Genomic DNA, 21,314 nt, shown 5'->3' with positions numbered 1-21,314 from the left:
AGTTAGCTGGGCTTTGGCAGCAGAGCCATGATGATTATTTTGGTTTCCACTGCAGAAGGTCTATTCAAGATCAAGTACTTTTAATGTGTGCCCGCCCTTGAAAGAGCACGTAATCCTCCTGTAGATAGAATAGCATGAGGATAAGGACGAGTAGGAATTCATCCCTAATTTTAAGCTATGGGAACACCTGGACTCCTGCAAAAATCTATACTTTTTTAAAAAAGACTTCCACAGACACTGTGCTACATCAATTCTCCCTGCCAAACCCCTTGAAAGCCAATATCAGTGTGACTAGCAAGATATGATTGCATTTGTCAGTCACACCAAAAACAGGATTTTTGCTTCCCATAGAGAAGAAGTTAAAGATCAGCCCTTTAGGCCAGTAGATAAGCCAGACCTGCATCTTCAAAACAACTACACAGAACAATCCTGACACCAGATACAGACAAAGCCAAGGGGCTCTTCAGCCACACTGGCGTTAAGAAATAGAAATAGCATTACTTCCTCTTAACTGCTGAGAGCTGTCTTTCTGTCTGACTGAAAAACACTGAGCATGTGTAAATTCAAAACTACACAGAGAACATATAAAGAAACCTCACATTCATTTACTAAACGATTTTAACAGTAGAGAATTTCATACTGGGATTTAAAACCAGAGCATTTTACAGCTGCCAGTAAAATTGCTTCAATATATCTCAGCACAGGGTTGGATTTCCTGGAAATGAGCCTTCATTTTGAAGGAATCATGCTCTTGCTGATGTCTGGTAACAGCCAGCATTGCACTGTGGTGGTCACAACTAGAGTTTGATCAATGAGAAAAATTCAGTTGTAAGCAGCAATTAAGTGAATCTGTGATGAATGCAATAGATCTATTTTCAGTGTGGAGAAAGCCAGCCACACCAATTGCACTAATGGGACTAAGACTTTTAAATTTTATTTGTACTGCATGCTGGAAATCCTACTCTCTTTCACCGATTTACAAGGTGAATGGCCACTATACCTAAAAATGGAAATTGCTAATTATTATCCTGTTTCATTTTTGCTCGTGCTCATGTCTAAAGTTTAAATAGAAATGAAAAGTCCTGACTTACCATGTTATTTATATAAGAGTTATTTCTGTTTGTAAGAAACAGAGAGGACTGGGTAGGCACACCCTGGGCTGAAGCTAGGAGCACATCACAAGCAAAAGCAAGCCCAAACCTGGGCTCCTCTGGCACAGCTAGTGACAGAGGGGATACAAGGAGATGCCAGGTATCAGGGGAACTCATTTTCTCCTCCAGTTCCAAAAGGTTTCACTTCTCAAAGCAAAAAATTTTTCATTTTAGCACTTGAAAATTGGGCTGGGAGAAAAATAGGGACAGCACTGAAAAATGATTCTTGTGGTGATGAAGCTGCAAAAATAAAGATATGTCTAGGTAAGACAGAAAATGTCTTTTTACAAATTGGTCTTTTTAACATCAGCTGACTTCTCCCAACAATTTAAGGCTGGCAACTGGCAAAGATTGTCATTTGCACCTGTGGCACCAACTTAAGCCTTCATTTTCTGTATCTCCTTTTCATAACCTATGTCCTGCTCTTAAGGAAGTAAAACAAACAGGCAAGAAGCAGGCTCAGTGTTACAAGACTGCAGGTGACACAGAGGCACAGCAAAGATAAAGCACCTCTACCATAAGAGTAGATGTGGTCTTCAGGTGAGAAAGTTTCTTAGAGCCTGGTCCAAAGCAGTGTGAGTGACCATGACAATGACTACTACCTCCTGCCTAAGTGCTCCATGCACAGGCCATTTTTCTGTTGCTTTCCCCCTTTTCCTCGCAACAAATATATCTATATGTATAATCTGTGTAGTGAGGCAAGACCCTATCATCATGAAATCTCCATGGCAAACATCCCTGTGAAAACAAGGCAGTGCACTGCAGTCACGTAGGTACTTTCCCTCACCACCCCTTGGAAGAAGATGAGGGGATAAACACTGTATTCTGTTTCACATGGCCTGATAGCAATGGGATAAGAGTCTGTGGAGTACAGAAAAGCTGTAGCAAATACTAATGTGAACAAAAACTGGTCCTACCATTACCCTCTACTAGAAGTCTTGTGGTGGCACATTGCTTCTACGACTAGGTCCAGGTTCAGGTGCCAGCCTTGCCCCACTTACTCTTCTCTTCAGGCTCCCACCCTCTACTTTGGGACTTGAGCAGAGTCCCAGTCCTCCAGCTACTGGTTTGGAGGAATAAGCAGCCAATGCAGACAGCACGATCTAATGTTGCATACAAGTCTTAGGCAATTCCTAGGGACGAGTAAGGAACACAATCCTCTCTGGAACTGGCTCCACTGCAACAAACCTTCCATTACCTCTGAAGAAAGCTCAGGAAAGGAATTTTGCATTTTTTACAGGTACCAGATGGGTCCCATATAAGTCAAGTATAGTTTTAGTACTGATTTGTTTAAAACACTTTACCTCCATGACTGATTTCGATGAGGTTGGTGTCTTCTATACTCCCCTCATCCCTTGATTAGGGTACACCTGATGGACTAATGAAGAAAGAATCAGCTGCTGTTCCTCTTTGAAGTGTATCATCAAAAACAACCACTGACACTTTTAATGAATATCAATAAAGTATTTATCACTCTGATTACAGCCAAGCTTTAACCTGAACTCCGTCTACAATGACCTCAAACAGAGCACTTAAAAAAAAATCACTAGAACCCAGAAAAAGAGAAATCTGATTGTACCTCTCGTTATATGCCATGCAGCCATCATGATTTATCACAGTATACCAAAAACTGGTGAGATCATTGGCAGGCTACAAAAGTACTTCCCTACCACTCATGGAGCTATGTGAAATATTGAAATGATATTGAAATCATGGGTTCTACTACTACAAACAAAAGCATGAACATTTCGGAACAGGTGTGGAGTTTTTGTGTTCTGTTTCATGAAAGAGGGGAAAAAGGAAAGGAAGGAAAGAAGAAAAATGAAAAGGAAAAAGAAAAAAAGGAAAAGGAAATAAAGTGAAAGATGGTAGGAACTGACTTACTGATTTACAGTATAATTAAGGGTGAAATAATTTGTTGAACATCAACAAGGTTTTAACGCTGCCCTGAAGGGTTATCTGCAAGTTCAATAGTGAGTTAAGACTATAACATGCTTCAGTGACCAAGATAAATCAACAAATCAGGGATCTGTATTTGAAAAATGGAAATCTGCTGTTTTCTGCTAAATGCTGAATTAATCTGTATTGTGAATCAATATTAATCTTGTTTCCAATACCACAAAAAAAAAGTAACTCATTATTCACTTGTTATCCCTTCCCTTGCAAAGCTGTTAAGCCCCACAAAGATGCTAGTGAGTTGAGAAAACCAGGAAGGAATAAGAGCAAATGGCACAAAAGATCATTTCATTTGCTTGACTAGGCACATTAATGAATTCCACTTAGACTGGAAAAATGCAGGGAGCACCACAGCATCATACATTGCTTTGGCTTGAGTGATTCAGAGTCCATGTCATTAAAATGTACAGTAAACTGTAATTAAGCAATTAGACATGAAAGAGCATAGGCTGGGCTGAAATAATGTTAGACCCCCAAATGCCTTGTTTGTTTTATGCCTATGGCAGTTCCAGCTTTAACTCTGTTTCAAAATGACATATGCCCTGTCAGAGCTGTCTAACTGTGGTTATAAAAAGCTACCCCTTTTTCTTTCCTACCAAAAGGCAATTCAAAGTATTTTGTTCTTACACCCTTGTATAAATCCTTTCAATTCCTGTTAAAACGTTTGCTGCACATAGAAGCTGCCTTCCAGAATGTGTGATGATGGCTAAGAGGCAGGAAATGAAGGGCAAAGATAGGAAAGTTTTCTTTAGCATTAAAATAAATAATAATTTAGCCTCCAGGATAGTTTTAGTATAGCCTAAAAAGGGTGCCAACATGAAAAATTATTTTAATTAGGACTACAGGTAATTGTAAAACCTTATTGGAAAACACAGATTCTCTGCACCTCTCAGATAAGAATGCAAAATATATAAATATGGAACTTTGATGAAAGACATAAACAAAGACATTCTAAGGTAAACTAAACTATAAGGGACAGTTATGACTATATCTCATTTTCACAGCTTTTCCAGTAGTTTCCTGATGTAAAAAAAATCCAGGTTTCACAAAGACTCAGTAGTGAAGTCTAACCTATATGCAGCAGCAAAGTGAATAGCAGAATACATTTTAGCAAAAGAAAGGAGAGATAAATACAGGAATCTTACAACAAAGAACTTCACAGATGAGAGTTTAAAAACAAACCCCCCAAAAATCCTGCAGAGTTTAGAACAGCCTGTCACAGTGGGATCTTGAAACACTAGCTTTCACATTTTTATTTGTATATTAACTTATTTTTAGGATCTTATGTTGTATCCTAAAGCTTATTTATTTTGATAGAAACAGGCAGGTATATATTGTAGAAATTACTATTGGAGAACAGCAACTAATCAGCAAGGTATGCTTCCACTTTTATTTTCCAAGAGAACAAAACATATACATAACAGATACAAAACAAAACATAGATCTGTAGGTTTTATATTTTTCATTCTCCATTTTTTCAAGCAGAGAGTGGGCATTATAGGAATTAAAACAACATATACAACAGGCACTAATAACTTGTAATGAATGAGATGGGATTTAGGGAAAAAAATCCAAAGGAAACAACCTCATCAAATTTTAAAATTAGAAAAAAACAGGTGTGTAAGGTGCACCATAATGGGTTTCACATCTGAAATAGCTGGTACAATCAAAAGAGTAAAAAAATCTAGAAGTACTGAGCACTGGCCTGATTGAACGCCAAAAAAATTTCTGTATGAGGCTGTCATTTTTTAGCATTTACTTTTGATCAGAGTTTTTAGCATTTACTTTTGATCAGAGACAGTATAAGACCTTCCTCCACACTCAGACAACACAGGGAGCTCGTGATCAGCAAAAGCAAACAGGGTTTGTGAGGTATCAAAACCCTCTCTCCTCTCTGCATAGCAGGAAAAATGTCTGTGCAGGCTCCAAGACAGAACTTAGCTCCCAACAAAGCAACTGTCAGGAAAAGCACATGAACCGGAACCTTTTTACCCTTTTTGTAGCCCACACACACACAGACTTCTTCACGTAGGTTATTCATTATTCTATGGGGAGACTTCCAGAGCAGCCCCAACCTCTGTGCAGTTAACTTCAGAGTGAAGAAATTAGTGACATTTGTGAGATCATGACATACTTTGGAGACAGTGAACTCCCTTTTTTTTTCTACTCCAGTGACTGTCTAGTCATGTTCCTGCCAAAAATTTGTTTTTCTCTTTCCATGTTTTCTGTTCCTCCGTTTTAAATTAAGATCACATTTCAGACAAAGATTTAACACAGCTGAGTTTTCAGGTTGGTATTGAGAATAGTCATTTACTCATCTGAGCTCTCAAATTAAATTTTGTTTATTTCCTCCAAAATTTTTGTCATATTTCTACCAAATAATTTAGGGGGGAAAAAAAGGAAGTACTGAATATTTTATATTTGGATTTTTGCATAAATAAGTCTGTCAGCAAAAACACAAAGTTCAGTTTGAAGATATCTTTCCAAAATAAAGAGATGAAAATAAATGTAAAGGTTACGAAAGCACTTGGCTCAGCAGACTTGTAGACTCATGTCCTCTGTTTTTCAGAACAGGAGGAATGTGGATAGTGGCCAGGACATTTGTCAGACAAACTCCATCAACAACCATAACTCAGTGAGCCACATGTGTGCAATCTAATAATCCTGGCAGATGAATATTATGTAACATTGAAGTTGGTGGACTTGCTGTACTGAACAATTTATCTGTGCCTAATCATGATTAATTTCTAGTGTGACAAGACACAATTATGGGATTGGTACAGCAGGATAAACTAAACTTTATTTTTTTCCTTTATTTTAAAAAGACAATACTAATCACCAAAAGCAGCAGAAAGGATAAGAGACTAAAGAGAATTATGTCTTTGCAAGCAAAAAAATAGGAGCCAGTGTCATTTTTCATAGAGACATAACAGGTTATCAGTACATGACACATGACATAACATATCAAAAAACCCTGGAATTGTTTTTCAGAGATTAATTACCTCTGAGGGTCTTGTGGTCTAATCTGTCGTTCAGACCATGACCAATCTCGTGATTCCTCTTTTCCCTAAAGTCTAACTAGATTTCTTTTGTTGCTACTTGGGTCCCTTTCTACTTGTCCTAACACCTTTCATTTTTAGCTGCAGACAGAAGTGAGGTCCTCCCTCATCTTTTTTTTAGAATTCAACAATCCCACTCGCCCCATCCTCCTCTCACCTTTTCCTTCTTCTTCTTTTTCTTCTGAAATAAGCTCTTTACCAATAAAGGTTCATAAAGAATGGCTCTTGAAAGGTAGGAAAAGCCAATGCAAACGTAGCTAATTCCTGAGTATGCTTTATGTCTGAATACACAGTTGAACTACTTATGAGAGACAACTCATCTTGAGGAGTGCACAGAGCTCATACATTATGGAATGCAGGACCTCTCTTACGCTGTTTCCAGAGCTAGGTGACAGGCTGAGGAAGAAGACATTTCCATGGCCCAGAGCCTCACCTGACAAGACCACTGAACAGAATTTTTACAGGTCACTGTAGAAGTGAACAGGTCACTGTGACCAGAGCCACCCTCCTCTTTCTCCTCCTCCTGGTTGCATGGTCCTGCCCCATATCCCTTTTGTTGACTCTAACTTTAGCCTGTAGTACAGAACCTATCGCTACAAGATTTTAGAATCAGGTAAAAATCTCAACATTGGAATTTCTCAAAAACACAGTCTGACACACTGGACATACAAAATGTCATTAGTACTGTCTGCACATTCAAAAAAATCCAACAAAACAACAACAAAAAAAACCCAGCAAAAAACCCAACAAAAAAGAAACCCCCCAACCCTGTTTTGACTGGACAGATTGTCTTGCATATAAAAATATAATATAGACTATATATAAGCCTGTCTACCATGGATCTCTAGTAAGAGTGTGCACAACAAGTTCCTGTGTGATAGACTTCTGTACAGCCTATGCTATAGGTAGAGAATGAAGGACAAGAACGTAAGAGAACCACAGAACTGCACTACCACTACTACTTGGCTAAAGAAGGAGAAACCTCTCCCTTCCACCCAGGTCATACATGCCTCCCTGCACATATGACTAAGCACATCTCCAGAGGTGTTCTGACTCCTAGGTATGTTCAAAGCCATCCATTCTTCTTTACCTTAAAGCTCAGTACGTAATTCATAGAAACAGGGGAAAGGTAAATGTCATAAAGTCATACATTATTTTAGGAGGTGCTCAAGTGACCTGAGCTATACACCAGTTGCAGATTTGGTGCCATGCTGTCATGATACTGGTTCCCACAGTAGGTTCAGGGACCTATCAGGACTTCCTCTCAATAAAGGCAAAACTCACTTTTCCATATCAGTAATAAAAAGCCTGTAGCTGGAGTCGAAGGGCTCAACTTGGATGACTGGGAGAAAACGCAACAACCACCAGGAGCTGGGCTTTGTCCTCCCACTGCCTATTGTGTGGTGCAGCAGGTCTCCAGGTCCTCCTTGCCTGTTGGATGGGCCAAGGAGAGAGCACAGTGTGATAGATTGGCATTTAAGAAAACAAAGAGAAACACCTAAGGAAGTTAAAACTGCTGGAGGCTGGTGGGAGTTTTTCTCCCAGCCAACAACTGGCCATTTCTAAGAATTGACAGCAGTTTTGACCATTGAAAACTGAGATCAATCTGTGAACACCACCTTAAGACCAAAGCCTGGGAATTTCTTGGTCTTGCCCCGGGCTCTGGCCGGGCCAGGCCGGTCCCTGGCTCGGTTGCAGTTTTTGCTGTGACTGAATTCACCAGAAACTGCCAAGTAAAGAATGGAAAAAAAAGCTCTTGACCTGTGGCAGGCTGAGACAGTGACCACACTCTCCAGAGCAGCCATGAAGAATCTTCCATCGCAGACAACTCCAGCTGCTGCTCCAGCAGAGGTCACAGAACCATCTACAAAAGCCTGGGCAAGATTTTAACCTTTTCACTACTCAGATGAGACTTGCAGATTAATCTTTTTTTTTTTTTTCCAGAGAAAGAAAGAGAGAGTAATCAACATGTAAAGAGACTTTATAAACTATCAGAGACAGTAAAGAAAAGAAGCTTCAGAAGAGGTAGAGAATAAGGAGATGCTTTAATAAGCGGAAATATTTTTCTGTTAAAGCTATGGAGATGGACAATAATGTTCTGAAAAAACTCCTTTAATTCATGACAGAGTATATAGGGAGGAATGGAGTGTGGATTTTGAGCAAAACGTGAAGTGGTTGTGATACAGTGAGGTGCTGGAACAGAGTGGGAGAAGTAATAGTTGAAGATTTGTGGCTTTGTAGAAGCAAAGAGAAAATTTCTGTTTTACAGAGAAGCTCACAGAAACAGATGAAGAGAACTTTTGCCTTTGAATAACTCATCCTTAAAAATGACATCCCTAGACTCATTTGACCCATAACACACCTGAGAGTGATGTGAAATGGGAGGAGACAGCTGATGGCAGATTTTCGAGCAGCTGGCATCAGAGAAATAGAAAGCTATGAAGAAAATTAGTTTTCTTGTGAAAAACTCCATAAATTAGCAGAAGAAGACTTCTGTTTCTCTACGAAGACTGATGAGAAGACTCTAGCAAGAATTGAGACTGTTTTAAACTCCAAAGTTTTTTGTCTCTATGTTGTCATGTGAACAAGGGAATGGTTGGATAGTAGGGGAGAAAAGGGTTTTCTGGAAGTTTTATTCTGGTTTCTTATTCTTATAGTTTTTGTTAATAAACTTTCTTTATTCCTTTTAAGTTTTAAGCCCGTTTTGCTCTTGTTCTAATCCATATCTCACAGCAAGAAATAAATAAGTTTTCCAGTAATTTTTTAGTTACTGCTTTAAGACCATGACACACAGCTATGCTGTTGGGTGCCACTGCCATTTAGCTGCCCTGCTGCTGTCTGTGACTAGAGCAAGCCCTGTTGTAACAAACTGCTTAGGTTTCCTTTCTTTAGTATGAAAGATGCAATGATCTTCACCATTTCATCCCTTGAAACTACTTCTTTCTCAGTACTAAATAATATTTTCTATACATTTCACCACCCATTATACATTTTGGTTAAAGTGATAAGATCCATTTGTGCTGCCCAGTGCCAGTCCCTGAACTGTAGTCTCACTCTGAGAAGCCTATGTACAGCATAAAACAGAGAAATTAAATGCTTTGGCATAAACTGATTGCTCATCTTAGGCAGAAGGCAAAAAACCCATGTGCTCTTCAGCAAACGAGTAGTGTGATACCTGCTATGAACCAAGCTGCACTGACAGGAAGGACATTGAAATGCTTGAGTGTGTCCAGAGAAGGCAACGAGGACGGTGAGGGACTTGGAACACAAACCCTGTGAGGAACAGCTGAGGGAGCTGGGCTTGTTTAGCCTGGAGAAAAGGAGACTCAGGGGTGACCTTTTCACTCTCTGCAACTTCCTGAAAAGTGAGTGTGGGCAGGTGGGGTTGGTTCCTTCCTCCAGGCAGCACTGGCAGAATGAGAGGACAGAGTCTTAAGCTGCACCAAGGGAAATATAGGTTGGATATTAGGAAAAGTTTTACAGAAGGGGTGATAGAGTATTGGAATGGTCTGCCTGTGGAGGTGGAGGAGCCACTATCCCTGGATGTGTCTATAAAAAGACTGGATGTGGCACTCGGTGCCATGGTTTATTTGAGGTGCTAGGGCAGGGCTGCACTCGATCTTGGAGGTCTCTTCCAACCTAGTGATTCTGTGTGTGATTCTGTGTGTGACACACACAAACAGCATAGCAATTCTACCATCAAGGCTATTATAGAAGTGCTCATCCTTACCTACATTTATTTCTTTAACTTTTTTTTTTAGCAATTGCTTTATAATAGCCATTATTAAATTCCCCTTTTTATTTAAGAGATAGAACTGGACAGACATTAAAGTGAGATTTTATCTTTAAGTCATGTATAATGCTTGCTATGTGCAGCTTGTCACATGAGCATAGAAGCACACATGCAGCTGTATCCAGCAGCAGATAACTGAACAATCCCAGATGAAAAGCACGGCTGAACTCCTCCTGCCACAAGGTGTCCTGACAGCAAAAGGAGTTTACTCCTTACTGTAAGACAATGGCAGCTCAGACTGAAAAGATAAACTTCACAATTTCAAAATCCCAAGAGATTACCTGCATGTTATGAGAAATATGGCATCTTTGTGCCAGATTTTCATTTCTCCACAAACCAAATGTTCTTTAGGCCCAAACCATTGCAATAAAATATTAGAGATGTGTGTCATTTGACCTCGTAATAAAGGACAATACTCTGAGAACATGAGAATGCTGATTAGTCTGCTAAGATAACTACACAAATATAGGCAGACTGGATACAAAAACACACTCTTAGGTGTTCTTAAATTATTCCAGAGAAAATATGATAAAATTTACTATTGTGGTATAAATTTTACACTATGCTTTTTACTATCTTTCCTAAAAAAGTATCGAGAACCCAGCTCCATGTAGATACTTGATGGTAGTTCTGGCTAAATTAACTTAATTTAGTTTTTAATTTGTGGTTTGTGGGCCTCAAGTTCTATGAACTCCTTTCTAGTGGTTCTCAGTGAGTAATTAAGAAAAGAAAACCAGTAAAATAAGATTAGTTGCACCATCAGTCAGCAGTCACTAGAAAAAACATAGTAGCCCATAAATTTATGGTATTAAAAATCTTCATTTTACTGGATCTCCATTGTCTACTGCATCAGGTAGATGAGTAGAATTATTTTTAAAAAAACCAAAAAACAATAAAACAAAACAAAGGAGAGAAAAGCAATTCACCTCTTTACAGCATTGCTTTTGAAGACACGCTGATATACCCCTCACTGCCTCACTGCAATATGACCAAGTTTTGGTATTTCCTACAAGGCACCTTGTGCAAGGACTTGAGGATATCCACAAAGCAGCATTTCTGTTCACCTTTCCTCTCACCACCTTCAGAGAATTTGACTCCTCTTCAAAGAAAAAATGTAAAAATTAGCACTACCACAAATACAGAGGGGTAAAATCAAAGCAAGATTATTAAATTCTAGCAATTTTTTTCTGGGGTAAGCCAGAGCCATGTCAGATTGCTGGCAATGTAAGAACACAGAGAGCCCTGGAGTTAGAATGGAGGAAACAACCACTCCTGTCTTCTAGAGTAGACAGAAACATAATCTTCTTTTATTATTAGGTTAGATTTCCTTGCACTTATCTCAATTGGAGCAATAAAATTTCATACTGTGTACAATCACACATCGGATGTTTTTAATTATAATCTGAAAGTTCGGAGTTACTGGATTCTTTAATTAAATATTCTCATAATGCCTTTAACTTATCACTGACTGGTAGTATTCTCATAGCTCAAATACATTAGTTTGAGAGGTCTGAACTCCTGTACTCCTAAATGAGTTGTCATGTAATTATAAAAGCAACAAGTAAGATCATTGATTGTCCCATATATTTACTGATGAACTGTGAGCAACACAATTCCACAGAGAGCAATATTGAAAGAAGAAGCTGAGCAGACACCAGGCCAGACATGAGTGCAAACCAGAAACTTCCAATTTACATCTGGACTTGTTATTTTCTACAGATTACACTCATTCAAAGCTTCCATCCAGCCAAGGCAATCAGAGAATTGATAGAAAACAAAAAGGATGCAGTGACATGACTCCTACATAATGCCAGAGAAATCCGAAGGCCAGTTTTGCTTTTTTCACAGATTAATATCTCAAAGCAATCCTTTCAACATAGGAAGGGCTTCAATAAATGCTTGTTTTGATTGCACACCACTTTAGAAATCTCTGAAATATAAAATGGGGAAATGAAGTCATGGAAGTCAGGACTTTGTCTCTCCCACTTATGGTGGAAGAGTTTCACAGTGAGGCTGAGGGCAAATGTCAGTGTGCCTGCATGCAGAACACACATTATTAACACTTTGCAATTGCCACACTGATTAAGAGCTCACTACCACAAATACTTATTCACAGAAGTAATTACAATTCAGATAAGAAAGCCTAATGAAAACAATGGGTCTACTAAGATGCTCACAACAACTAATGACAGAGCAAGATTCTGCTTCAATTGAGAAGCTAAAAACAATCTAAAACAGTCTGGCCTATTCTCTGCCTTCAAGAACACTGACACATAGGCCTGAAGCAGGAAAATTAAGCCTTAGTTTTAGGTCAGGTGTTTCCTCGATCATATTTTGTGCTGTGTTGTGCAAGAAAAATGTATGATTTAGCTAGGCTGTAGGTAGACAACACTCCCTGACAAATTTAGCAATTTCTACCAAACACTGTGGCAAATTGTGCAAGAATAAATCCAGATTTTATCTCCTTTTCACATTGAAATGATCTGATTGCAAAATGTGACAATATCTTTAAAAATAATTTTTTTTCTATTTTATACTACGCAATAACAAGAAATGAGATACAAAAACAAGATATGCCATGGGATTATAATAACTATGTCCTTTTGTATTTTGCAATACTGGAAATAGGAGTTCATATTGCAATGTCTCATTCCTATTACTCACTGCTATTTCAACAAGTGCTTTAACAGAGAACACAGCAAAGATAGTTGACTTGTGACTTTCAAACCAAAGAGTTCTCCTGTGCTGATTACAAAGCAGGTAACTTCTGGTGTACGGTTGGCAATATAAACAATCAGTCACAAAAATAACTAAGAATGTGAAGAGGGAGCTGCTGGGGCCAGGTTTGCAGGGTTGCACAAGGCACAGCAGCTTGCCCAAGCCAGTCAATTCCTCAGCACACCATGGTGCACCATCAGCCACAAAACTGCTTCTTGCCTTTGAGATAAACACAGGCTTTATCCTCCTCTTGCCTTTCTGAATCAAACACTGTGCAGCTTGTGGCCACATAAAAGTTTCCTTGGGTATTGTAGGGCCAGAAGCAATCTGAAGTGTATCTAACACTGGGACTGAGAAATGACACTTCTGTAAAGCTCTTTTACCATTAAAATTTAATTCATGGACACATATGTCTTGGTCTACAGCTCAAGATGGGTGATGAGTGCTAAGTCTAAAACAAGGCATTTAAAACGAGATGATCAGTTGCATAATTTAGCCAGTAAAGTTCTGGCACAGTATTTGCCAGATCCACAGGAATAATTTCTACTGATGTCAATGAGAACAAAGTACACACAAAAAGGTAAATGGAAAAAAGCAATCATTTCACAAAATCATAGAATATTTATCATATTCTTCTGAATATGTTAATGTAGATTCCACACAGCAGTCATGGATTTTCATTTCCACAGTCTATGCCATGTTAATATCCATATTTTTCTGCCTCTAGGTGTAGCATTTGGCAGTAAGCCATTAAACTGTGAAGTACAAAGGAAAAAGCAAAACAAAAGCATGTTCAGAGACTCTAAAATCAGCACTGAATACTATGCCAGATGGAGCAAATGATATGGTCAATGAAGGTGCAGAAGGTGAAAAAATTAATCTAAGGGAATTAACAGGATGCCTGACACCAGAGCACTCCCCAAAATCTCTTGTGTCAGCTTCAGCTGTCCATGCAGAGTCAAGTTCACAAGGTGGATATTCACTAATTATGTGTGCTTCTCTCTGCAGTTACTGAATTTATTGATTGTTTTTACTCTGCTCATTTCATTTCTTTTCCACAATCTAGTTTGGCCAAGTAGTCTCCACTTCAAACACTGAATTGCAAATTACACCTGCCAAAAAACCTCACATACACTGTTTCTTGTGCGTTTTCCACATTGTTTTCAAAAAGCATCCAAAAAAATGCACTTTCTTGAGATCTCTCCCCACCTTAATCCCATCTGCAGCATTGCTTGCACAGTGCATCTACAATTATTTCTTGGGTTTCCAAGCTTACAGCCTTCTACTATTCCCCACACAATACTGTGGCTGCACTTTTTCATCTTCTTTCAAGATCCACTGAGGGTGCAAGACAAGAAGTATATAGTCCAGGATGACAACAGATTCTTTCGAGATAGACTTCTGTGGCTCTAAGTATGTTCTGCCTTCAATATTTAGCTATCAACTTTAGAAAGCCTGGATTGTTCCAGTCTACTTCCTACAGCAAGGGCCAATTTTGGGATGTCTTGTGCTACAGTCCCAGATTTTTCCTCACAAAGTATACAACAAAGGAAGTAAGTATCTTTGTGTAAAAAACTTACAGGTAATATCTTTGAAGTGATGGAGTTAGCCACATTCCCACTAGGCATATATATGTTTGTGCGCAGGTTTATGCAGAAAAAAAGAAATGCTTGCGACCATTTTGTTATTTTGAAGGTTCACACTTGCTCCCTGCAGTTTCCTATTCTTGTTTTTAACTCTACTCCATGTTCTTCCTCTTAAAACTTCTGCAAGTCTCTCAGAGAGCCTGTGATCCCTGTGCAGCAGAGCAAAGGTCAGAGACCAAGAAACTCCCTGGTTGGGCACGTGTGCATCTGCAAGCGGTGTTATTACTCGTGGTGATTTCATAATCACCTAGGAAGGGCAATCTCTGAACTAGTGGTTCCAACCACTGTTCTCAGTGGAACACACTGGAGGCAGAGGTTAGCAAGATTTATTAACTGGTTTAATGATGCCCTGCCATTATTGTGGAAGATCTTTTTCTTACCGCTGCACTGTGCAACCAAGAACGCCCGAGGGAACCAGCATGGCTTTCCATGAAACAGGGCAGTCTGTTCAGACAGCATATCCCTCTGGACTCTTCTACACCTACAACTTGCTCAACCTGTTGTTCTAAAAAGAAATTCCAGGAATTTATCCTTCTTCTCTATCTCTCTCCAATCTTGTCAGCATTTCACCTAAACTGAATAAACTAAGAATCAGATCCTAGTCAAAATTACTCTTCAAAAGAAAAGCACAACATGGCACCTCTCCTTTCTCAAACCATTTGCAAGACAAGATCATGAATTCTTTTTCCCATAAATGTGGCAGGATAAAGAGTTTGAAATCTTATTGGCAGAATTCATTTTTTTCAGTGTTTGGGTTGTTTTGTTTTTGTTTTGTTTTTGGTTTTTTTTTGTAACTATTGATAACGCGAGTTCAGTGAAAATGAAATTTTTAAAAATTAAGATATTTGGAATCTATCTGATTCAACAGTTGACATTTCTATTCTTTTCCACAGAATCTAGATATCCGTACTTTTAATATCGTTCTAAGAACTCTGCCTCACTGCTGGGAAGAAACCTGTGGCCAAGATATATCCTTCAAATTTTACTCTTTCATAGTTGTCACATTCTGGCAGCACTTGATCAAGAAAGCAATGAAAGCAGCAAATTCTGCCTTTTGTAACACTTCCCATACCACATACAGAAGTGGAAAATGCAGATATAAAACTCTAAAGAATTTGTCCTTTGTTTCATCTTCTCTTTTGTAGATTTTTTGGCCTACTGAATAACTAAACTTGGCAGAAATACTGACTAATTCACCTTGTGTTTACAATTCCTGAATTTTTAACTAGCTGTAAGTCCAAATGTAGCAATAACAATTATTTGTTGCCTTGGAAACACATGGACTATGCATTTAGGCTTTTCTCAGTGTATATGCTTTTTTCTATAATGCTGTACCACAGGTCTACCAAAGCTTGTAATTTACCAGTTAGAATGGACATGACCTTCTGCAATTCAATTATTTATCAACTGTGGATGGCCAAACTTTTCTTTAACCAAGGTGCAGATGACTTTTGCCAAGTCTATCTCTGACCAGTGTCACTAACATGTTCACCAAATAAAGTGGTTTTAGTTTTTCCAGCAAATATAAAAATAGATAAAATTTCTCCTTACTATAAAATAAAATATTTGCTAGCAGTTATTATTTATCCTCTTCATATCCAGAAATTCTTTGGCTTGGCAAACTGAGTTAACAGCATGTTGGAGAACATTCCTAAGCAATTTCTTTATACTTATTTTCATATACTTGAAAAGACTTTGCCGTCCCTACACTGTACTTGTGACTCTATTGTCAGAAAGCAAAATGTCCTTTACATTACTTCCACATAAATCATATCACAGTAGCTACAGAAATATCAATCAAAATCATTGGTGCCAGAACAGACTAACCTCATGAGTCTCTCACATTACCAGACAGTCTAACTACACTCCTACCCACCTGCTTAGCACAGGAATGTATTTGCCTGATTAGCCAAATAATAATAAACTGTCTGCTTTCTCAGTTAAAGGCAAATCATTAAATGTACTGACCAAATCTCACTTCCACTACACTAACCAAAAATGCAAAGGCTTCTAAGCAGAATACATTCAGTTTTGCCTTTTGCTTCCTCACAAAAATGTCTAAGAACATTAAAGTAGACAACACCATTTTCTAAATGGCTTACATCCCATTATCTAAAGGCACACACATGAACTGCAGAGCATTGCTCTGCTCCAAGAGCTCAGGGAGAGATATCATGAGAGCAGGGAAGCCTTGGGGAACCCGCTGATGCTGGCACCTGTGCAAAGAGAATCCCACAAAAGGGAGGAGAAAGTTCCCTGCAAAGAACTTGTGGAAACTGGGCCAAGATTTAAATAATACCTGGACCTCCCAGAAGGCATCACATTACTTAAAAATATGAAGAACCACTAGTGCCCAGTTGGATTTGTAGCACAGTGCCCAGGCTCCCCAGGTACAAGTGAAGAGCTTTATAGCTTAGGGTGAAAAGCTACTGAATGCAGTTTTACTGCTGCTCTGTGGCTGGCTCCTCAGAACACAGTATTTTACTAATAGCAGTAATTACACTTTATTCTAAAGTTTCAGAAAATCTTTTCTTTGTAATTTGAATAGGTTTTATTAATAGTATTTATCCTGAGGAGCAAAAAATCTTTGACTGAGATATACAAACAGACCTAAGAGTCAGGTCTCAAGTTCACATGCTATGGAAATGACCTAATATATTTATGATTTTATTAAGACAGAAAAAGCCTTGATATATGCACAATGTAAAATCCTCACTTTTCTTCCCTGCCTATTATTCATCTAGATTTCCAAAGGTACTTTATGAGAAATTATTCTAAATAGCAGGTGATTCTGTACTTTACACTGATGAAGAAGAAGGAAAGCAATTTCCCATCAGTTCCCAGCCATCAATCCTTTTGAAAAATAATCTTGACCGTAAGCTTAAGGCACAATGCCTGAACTAGAAAATACCCAAAGGGCACTCCAAGCTATGCCAGAACAACTGCCATTTCTTATGTGAAATGTGACTTTTAAAAACTTTCTAGTTGAAAAAGGATTGTAGTAAGGTAATAATTACCTAACGCATACACAAAAAAGGAAAAATATATTTTCTCATTAGTTTCCTTATTTACAGGAAAAATTCTCACTCCTCTTAATTAGATCAATCAATTTTTTTGTCTGCACTAGGATTGTTTTGATGATCAGGTCTGACTATAACAGTTATGTTGATTTGTGAAGAACTTGAAAACATGGAAAAATATAAAACATTGACCTTTCAGAAAGTGTTATATACTCTCCAATGCATATTGATCATCTCCTTACCTACTTAAATAGGAAACCATAATTAAATTTGAGTGGAGTACTTGCTATTTTTCACAGCTTGGGATTCTCTGCAATGGCCCCAACTGCCATCAACATCATTCATATAAAAAGATACTCAACAACAGAAGTCAAGGACAGAACGTGACTCTCCAGTTTGATCCTACCTTTTTTCTGGTCAAACCTGCTGCTAGCTTGATTGAATTCAAGATGTTAATGCCAAACAGATTGGCATTTTGAATGACTATCATTTTAGGCAGATAAATCTCTCCATTAGCTGGACCTACAGAGGAATCATATAAGGTATCATATATATCATATATGTCATAAGGGTTATGAATTTTGCACAGATGTGCAACTGATTATTAAGGGCACCCCAGATAACTCAGAACCCTCTGCTCTTGTCCCAGTCATATCACAGGTCAGGAAAGGAGAACACCAAACACCTACCACTAAGAAACAAGACAATAAAAATTCTGTCTCTGTGGTGGAGTACTCAAACTAAGTGAAACGGGTAGATGGTTCGTAAAATATTAAGGATCTTAACTAAGGTTTCTTAAATTAAGGCAAAGTGTCCAAATCTTTAAGAGCAAAAATAATACCTTCTGTTCTGGAGTTTTGCTGAACCAGTAAGAGTTGCTGAATTTATATTCTCCAGATTTCACCAAGGCAATATTCACTAAAGAAGGTACTCTAGTCAGTAAGCCTCAAAAAATCCTCACCTGCAGGTAATTATCTGGCCTGCCTAGTCCTATCATTTCAACTACCCTCATTTTTAATTATCTTCTTCTAATGAAAATCAAGGGATTCTTCAAGAATAATTTCCTTTACTTGTTAGCTCCTTTTCCCTTTCCTTTTCATTAGCCCTTTCTAATGCCTGCTGCTCCAAACACTCCTCCTATCACAACTATCTCAGAGCTCCTAGATGAAATTTCTGAAAAATCAAGTCTTTACCACCCTTAAAATATTTTTCTGACCCATTTAAAACTTTTTTATATAAGTTACTGTATTTTTTTATCTCTCTCTATATATTCTTATGCTTTTTTTAATGTAGTGTTAAAATCTAGATCACCTTCAAAGAAAAATGGCAGCATAATTAAATGTTGCTTCAGTTGTTAAATACCTTCTTGTAATTGAAACAAAGATAATTGCTTGCTGACAACTAGTCACTACCAGAGTATTGCTTGGTTTAGATGATGGCATAAAGATTTCATTTTTCCTTTGTGTGAAACTAGATATTAGGAAGCATTTCTTTACATGGCTTACATGGTTCACATTGTTGAACGCTTTACAGTGTTCAACATGGTGGTTGAACACTGGAACAGAATTCTTAGAGAGGTGGTCAATGCCCCAAACCTGTCGACATTTAAGAGGCATTAGAATATTGCCCTTAACAATATGCTTTAAGTTGCCCAGCCCTGAACTGGTCATGCAGTTGGACTAGATAATCACTGACAGTCCCTTCCAACTGGCACCATTCTAGTAAAAATAGTATGCTAAAAAAAAAAAATAAATAAGAGACTGAAAAAGTCCTGAACTGCCTCTCCTTGGGAAGTGAATGGTGCCCAGCAATGCACATCAGCGCTGTTACCTTCATTGTGAGAGGTGGGAGGTGGGAATTAAAGCCTTGGCTCATGTCTCGTACTGGCCCAAGGGATTTCAAGCATAGCAAGACTGTTGAGCTTGCATTTGAAGCCTGCTTCATTAAGACTAATTAATGTTGCAGTATTTTTTCTCTAGATAATGACTCCCTTGCCTCTGAACACTGCTGTCATTTTACTGACGAGGTTCCTTCCAAGCTCTGCATCATGCCACCCATGTGGAAGTACAGCTGTTGGAGGACTGACATCTAGAAGACAGAGGAGACAGCTCTGAGAAAGGGTCTGGAGTGACTAAAATGTAATCTCAAATGGAACCTGGATGATTTTGTCAGCAAGTGCTTTACTGTGTCAAAAGATGGCAATGCTCAGCATTTTGCTGGTCATGACTGCTTTAAATTAAGCAAGAAGCCAGCACCTAATTCATTGATCTAAGACCACTGTGAAGACTTTGATGTAGAGATATATACAACATTTCATTATCAAACATTATCAGATGAAGCCCTACTTTAGCTAGCGTGTGTTTTTGAAAGATAGCTTTCTAGTTTTCAAGCATATTGCCTGTAAAACAGATATATCCTATATCCTATAGCTATCTCTCTCATTGTCTTTACATTGTCAAATTCAGACACGTAACATGATTTGCAAAAGCCAAAAAAAGCAAACCAAAAGCATGGCATGAATTTAGATGCTTCGCTACACATTTAAGAACCAGACCTTTTACCCTACCTTGAATGAACGGACTAGTATAAATAATCTTGACAGAATGACACATGCTTTATCATTGTTTCATCAAAAGTATATCCAAAGATTTAATTTATGTTTTTCAACAATGTAATTCATGACAAAGACATACATAACCCACAAATGCGTTACTACCCAGCAGCTGTGTATCTCCTCCCACCATCCTGAGTGTTGAAAACTGAAAAAAAAAACATATTGGTTTGTTATCCTTTAAAAGGCATCTATGGACACTTGCTTTCTTTGTTTCTACTGTTTCATCTGTCAAGCATTAATCACTGTCTTAGTTGCAAATGAAACTTTTATTGGGCAACTATCATCTTGGTCTATACTAAATTCTTCCCCTTTGCTCCATGTATTAGGCAAAGGTGGCATTGCCTGCAGAATACAGTAATAATACATTATAAAATATGAAACCTAATAAAAGAAGTGCTGTGTTTTTTGTACCATCATATTCCTGGATCTAACTAGTGAAGAGAAAAGAAATGCCTGATGTCTATCCCCGACAACTCCCACCATGGCATCAGTAAAAACAGAATGTTCTCCTGGCCCTACATAGGGCTTCTTATCTTTTTCAACTGAGAAGGGGGAAAAAATGTCTTTCTTTACCCCCAAAAAAATCTATAGCCTCTGGTATCCCTCCACATACTTTTTGAAATTGAGAGTAAGGAGACATGAAGGAATAATGAAAATTAAATGCTGTTCCTTAAAAAAAAAATACAAAACAACTTTAATTTTACCCTTTTAAATGAAGATGAAACAAAATATCAGGGATTAGTATGCTTCTGACTATGCTTAGTAATAGACTTTGATAAGACAGAACCTAACACTGGAAAATTACTGTATTAACTTTATTTCCCCCCAGTTGTTTGCTTATATGCAAAGGGATGTTAGGGTGCTTTTAAGCATGTAAGATTTGTACAGCTTCCTGATTTTTTTGGATGAAGAATGATCATAGAGAGTGGGCAAAATCATGCTAAATAATTAATGAGGAGTCAGTAACACACAGGCTGACTAGAATATCTGGCCCAATCTTTCATTCTCTACTACATGAAGTGCAATTTCTGGCCAAATGTGCTGTCTATACACAACAGGCAGAAAGGAAAAAATGCTAGGTGTGTGCCAGCCTCTCCAGCCCTGCAGTGACAGGATGTCACCTGGCAGCTGTTTCTCTAACAACTCCTTCAATTAAGTATTCTTTTGAACTGGGATTTATGCAAATGTTTATGTCAATACAACTTTAGCACAAACATCTAATGGGGGATGAAGCAAGAGCCTTCAAAATAAATAATTTGTTTGCCCCTGGGACAATGAATGGAAAGACAAGGAAACAAAAGCCCACAAACTAAAACAGTGAAACTTCTGCACTTTTTTTTTTATCCCATTTTTTCCT

General features: G+C 38.2%; 1 protein-coding gene across 2 annotated transcripts in view; it reads right to left on the bottom strand.

The window, feature by feature from the left end:
- Positions 1 to 21,314, bottom strand: part of PLXDC2 (plexin domain containing 2) — a 254,848-nt gene that overhangs the window by 195,706 nt on the left and 37,828 nt on the right. The window contains exon 1 of one of the 2 annotated variants that reach the window (XM_086860212.1): positions 2,456 to 2,530. The exons of the other annotated variant lie outside the window; for it this stretch is intronic. The gene's annotated coding sequence lies outside the window, so the exon portion shown is untranslated. Of the gene's footprint in view, positions 1 to 2,455; positions 2,531 to 21,314 lie in introns of those variants that run through there. 2 annotated transcript variants of the gene reach the window in all.

This window comes from Cyanistes caeruleus, chromosome 1 (assembly GCF_971803275.1).
Source record: "Cyanistes caeruleus chromosome 1, bCyaCae1.hap1.1, whole genome shotgun sequence".
Taxonomy (NCBI): Eukaryota; Metazoa; Chordata; class Aves; order Passeriformes; family Paridae; genus Cyanistes; species Cyanistes caeruleus.
This window is presented reverse-complemented; position numbering and strand designations above follow the sequence as displayed.